Below are 5,492 nucleotides of genomic sequence, written 5' to 3'. Positions count from 1 at the left end.
CCCTATCACCGACAGTGTTGTACTTCAAGATGGATCTTGAGATGTTCTTTTTGACACTGAATGCAACACAATTTCTCTTCAATTTGTCATCCCCAGCATAGTAGACCATATGGCTCTCTCATTCAAAATTGCCAATACCAGTCCATTTCAGCTCACTAATGCCTAGGATAGCAATCTTTATGCATTCCATTTCATTTTTGATGATTTCCAATTTTCCTAGATTCATACTTTGTGCATTCCACTTTCCATTTATTGATGGATGTTTGCAGCTGTATCTTCTTGTTTTGAATCATGCCACACACATTAGCAAATGAAGGGTCCAAAAGCTTGATTCCATCCACATCGTTAAGGTCTACCCTACTTTGAGGAGGCAGCTCTTCCCCAGTCGTATTTTGAGTGACTTCCAGTCTGAGAGGCTCATCTTCAGGCACTGTATCAGACAATCTTTCACTGCTATTCATAATGTTTTCACTCGTCTTTTTTTTCAGAAGTAGACCGCCAGGTCCTTCTTCCCAGTCTGTCTTAGTCTGGAAGCTTTGCTGAAACCTGTCCACCATGAGTGACCCTGCTGGTATTTGAAATAGCAGTGGCATAGCTTCCAGTATCAAAGCAACATGGAAGCCACCACGTACGACAAACTGACAGACACGTAATGGAAAGGAAAAATCATTAAATTGTATATGCGTCATATATTCAAGTAACTTACTCTTATTATCATTATTTTCCTTTTATTGATAATAGTTTGTTTCTGACACATGGGATTTTCTTGGTATACAAACAAATCATACGAAAACAATGATAATTTTACTTCTTGTTTGTAAAAATTGATACCACTTAATTTATTATCTTGTTATGCTGAATGAGCTAGAAATGCAAAATAAGATTTAATAATAGTGATTTATTATTCTCTTATAGTTTATCATTCTCTTGTAGTTGATTTTAACATTAATGACTTTAGTATTTCATCATTCATTAGAATTTCTCTTCATTTTTTCTGGAAAACAATTTTCCCCATTTTTAGGAATGTTATATTTTTTAACTTTAAATCAGTTATTTGAACTAAACTATTTCCCAACATCTATTGATTCTTATAGTTTTCTCCTACAATTTAATATTATAAATTGTATAGCTACATCTTAATTTTGAAATATTTGTACCATGTTTTCTGGAATAAACTTGATTTGGTCACAATGTATGATTACTATTGTAATATGTTGCTGTATTCTATTTGCTAAAAATCATGATCAGGATATTTATGTCTATATTCACAAGTGATCTGGACTAACTTTTGTCGTGTTCTTTCAGATTTTTGTGTAAGAGTTTATGTTTACTTTATAAAATACTTTTTCAAAGCTTTATTTTTTTCCATGCTCTGGAATAGTTTGAAAATATAAGGAAGTCTTTTTCTTGAAGGTTAGTTAGAACTTAACTATAAAACCACCTGAATCTTGAACATTTTAGTGGTGGTTGTTAATGAGGTTTTACACACGCTCAGTACACATACATACAGACAGTTATTGGTCTGTTCAAATATTCTTATCCCTTCCTGAGTAATTTTTTAAAATCTATAGATTGCTTTAAAATAATCTATTTCTCCCTGCTTTTGTTTTATTATTCTTCTAGTTTTTATTTATTGTCTATTATTTTAATCCTTCAATTTTAGCTTTGAACTATTAATTTTATTATCATATTTAGTTTCTTTTACTTTTGTCCTTACGTTGAACAAAAACATATATTTTCTTTCTTTTTTGCTAAATATTAAAGCTATTCGGTTACACTTTTTGTGTGTGTGGTTATGCTACGTCCCATAAATTTCAATGAGTGTTCTTATTTTTGTTAACTTCTAGTTTATTTATAATTTCACTTTTGTTTTCTCATTGATCCAAAATTTATTTTAAAAACTTTTCTTAGTTATCATTTAAATTATTTTAAGATTGTGGTTAAGTTTTATTTGGCTTTGTTTTTATTTTTTGTGGTCAAATAATGAGGCCTTTAAAATTGCTACATTTGGGGATTTTTAGTACATTATCTTTTTTGTTTTTTTCCATATATTCTATATGAAATGTACATTTTCTTTTTAACTGCATTAATTTTTTCAGTTAATCTATTAAATTCTGAAAGAAAGGTATTGAAGTTCCATTATTGCAGTAGTTTTAAAATCAAGTTCTCCTTGAATACTATGTCAGTTATCAAGTTATTACCCTTTAGTTTCAAATCCACTCTTCATTGCTCTACTTGTGATACTAGAGCTAGATCCTATAAACATTTCTGCTTTGGCATCTAGCACAAGTTAAAGTTTGCCAATAGAGGGTGGTAGAGGGACACTGTGAGAGAAAAGGACTTCACTTCCTGGTTCTAGTGTGCTTCCCTTCTTGCTCCTCTGGCACTGTGCCCACATGCAGGACACCCAGTGGTGTCGCCCTTAGCAAATTTCAGCAGCACTCTTGCAGACAGTTAGTTTCTCCTGAGTTTTACGGATGTCCCAGGTGACTTCTATGTGAGTTTTATGAGTGCCTTAAACAGCTTCCAAGCAAATTTAGCAGCACCCCATGTGCAGCTTCCTAGCAACTTTCATTTATACACAAGGAAGCAGCTTCCTGCCTTGATGTGCAACTCGTTGGTAAATTTCATCACCCAATGGACTTCAGTCACATGCTTTCCAATGAAGTCCAAATCTCAGCCTCCTGGGGGAACAATGCTCTTCCAAACTTGTTTCTCCCGTAGGTATTCTACCTCAGCCCTCTACAGCTATTCATGTATTCTTTAGATCTCACTTTACTCTTTAGTATTAACCCCCTGCTAGTTTGTATGTATATTGCTGTTGTTAGGTGCCGTCGAGTGAGTCCTGACTCATAGTGACCCTATGTACAACAGAGCATAACACTGCCCAGTCCTGCACCATCCTCACAATCGTTGTTACGCTTGAGCCCATTGTTCCAGCTACTGTGTCAATCCATCTCGTCGAGGGTCTTTTATTTAAAAAAAAATGTTGCCATTGAATCAATTCCTACTCATAGTGACCCTAAAGGACAGAGCAGAACCGCCTCATAGAGTTTCCAAGGAGTGCCTCTTGGATTCGAACTGCTGACATTTTGGTTTGTAGCCAAGCTCTTAACCACTGTGCCACCAGGTCTCCATAAATGTATAATTTAATATAATTTAAATTTAATATAATTTATTTAATATAATTTAATATAATTCTTTATATTAAAATTCCCTTATCCAAATTTCTGTGTGGTTTCTGTCTCTTGACTGGACCCTGACTGTTGTCAGGTGGTTTTTGCCGTTTTCTAAAAGTTTGTCATTACATGAGATCTCTCTGATACATTTAGTGCTTTTTTCTTTTTTTAAACTTGAATTTCCCTTTTATTGATATCATTATGGCCATACTTTTTTGTTTGTATTTACTAGATACATTTTTGTCCCTTTCTTTTTTTTTTTAGCCTTGTGCCTTTTTATTTTCATTACATTTCTTGTAAAAAGCATAGAAGTGGACTTTGTCTTTTAATTATCATATTTTTATGCAAATAACGTGCACCTTCTACATTTGTTTGCCAGCTGTGCCCTCCCCCCATGAGATATTTTTGTAACTGGTGCTATGCTATTTTTTTTAACATGTTACTGTAAAAAACATTAGCATAGCACACCTATGAAAATACCTAGCGGGGGAGGGCATGCATGGTTGGCAAACAAACGTAGAAGGTATATGTTATTAGTGTAAAAATACAGTAGGTATCTTGTTTCCTTTGACTGTCTTCCTCTTCCCTCTGTGTTTCTCTGTGTGTATACTACTCTTTTTATAACTCAAAAGTGATTAGGTTTAGGACCCACCCTATACTGATATGGCCTCATTAACATAAAAAAGGAACATCCTATATCTAAACAGGGTATATTTATAGGCACAGGGGTTAGTGTTTCAACTCATATTTTGGGGATACAACTTAATCCATAGCATTGGAGAATTCAGTCTGTTTACATTAATTGTGAAAAGTGATATGTTTGCTCTCATTCCCATCTAATTTTATGTTAATTTTTCATTTAACTTTTTCTTATCTTAGGTTTTTCTAGTGTAACAGATTTGAACAAGTTGTTTTTGTGCTCTGTTTATTTTGTTTTGTATTTCAATTGTATAATTCCCACCAATAATTTGGAAGTAGTAATGTTTCTCTATTTGCTAGCTCATCATCTCATTTTTTTTAACAGAGATTTCAATTTTAATGAAATTCATTGTTGATTTGAATACAAATGGTAAATTTCACAACAGCTGAAACTTATCTTTTTTCTTACATGTTTTTCTGAGGAATTGTTGGGGAATAATAAAAGCTATGGTTACTTTCGACAAGTGGTCTCTGGGCCTCATTTTCTTCATCTATAGAAGGGACCAAAATATGCCCTGAGGTCTTTATAGCTCTACTAATTTAAGGATCTATGATGTGACAATTTTGTCTTAAAGGGATGTTAGCAATAAAATCTTAGGTAAGCTGTAGCTTGGACTGCATAATTTCAGGGACTTAGGGTATGAATTGCTCACAAGTAATGCAAAGTCAAACAGCAGTGGTGGCACACCGGTTAAAGTGCTCAGCTGTTAACCGAAAGGTCAGAAGTTTGAACCCACGAACGGCCCCACAGGAGAAAGATGTGGCAGTTGGCTTCTGCAAATATTACAGCCTTGGAAACCTATGGGGCAGTTCTACCCCATTCTATAGGGTTGCTACGAGTCGCAATTGATTCAACGGCAATGGGTTTGATTGATTTTGGAATGCAAACTCAAGGGTGCTCATAGGTATGGGTTGTCTCCCAGTCTGGACCCAGGTAGAATAACATATCCTGCAAAACTCTCGTTCCAATATGATGGTGAAATTAGGACACTTCTTGAGAAACAGAAATTAAGGGAATATGTAAACACCAAACCAAATTTAAAAAAATGATTAAAGGGAGTTCTTTGATCTGAGAATAAACAACTTCAGCTCACAGGCTGAATCTAGGACAAAGGATCGTACCAGCCAGATACCAATCTAGGAATGAACTCTCAAGGACTATCCAAAATGAAAAGAAATACAACAGGGAATCAGAGTAGTTAATCTGTAAATGACAACCACATCACAACAATAAAAGAGGGAATAAATGGTGTGGGTATAGAACCTTCTAATGGAGAGGAAGGCAAGGCAATACCAAGTAATAATAGACTGCTTTGAACTTAGAAAGATAAGTGTAAATTTCATGGTAACCACAAAGAAATTTAACAAACATACTCATAAAAATAAAGAGGAAAAACATAAAGTCTCAGTAAAAAGAAAGTGTACAAAAACAAAAGAAATGAAAAAAAAAATCCACCAACAAAGGGAATTCAGCACAGGAGAGTAAGAAGAGCAAAGAAAATGTCAGCACCACAAAAAAAAAAAACACTATAAAATGACAGCAGTAAACTCACATCTATCAATAATTACACTGAACGTAAATGGACTCAATGCACCCATAAAGAGACCGAGAGT

This window comes from Trichechus manatus, unplaced genomic scaffold, assembly GCF_000243295.1.
Source record: "Trichechus manatus latirostris isolate Lorelei unplaced genomic scaffold, TriManLat1.0 scaffold00005, whole genome shotgun sequence".
In the NCBI taxonomy this organism is placed as follows: Eukaryota; Metazoa; Chordata; class Mammalia; order Sirenia; family Trichechidae; genus Trichechus; species Trichechus manatus.
Note: the sequence above shows the minus strand (reverse complement) of the source record.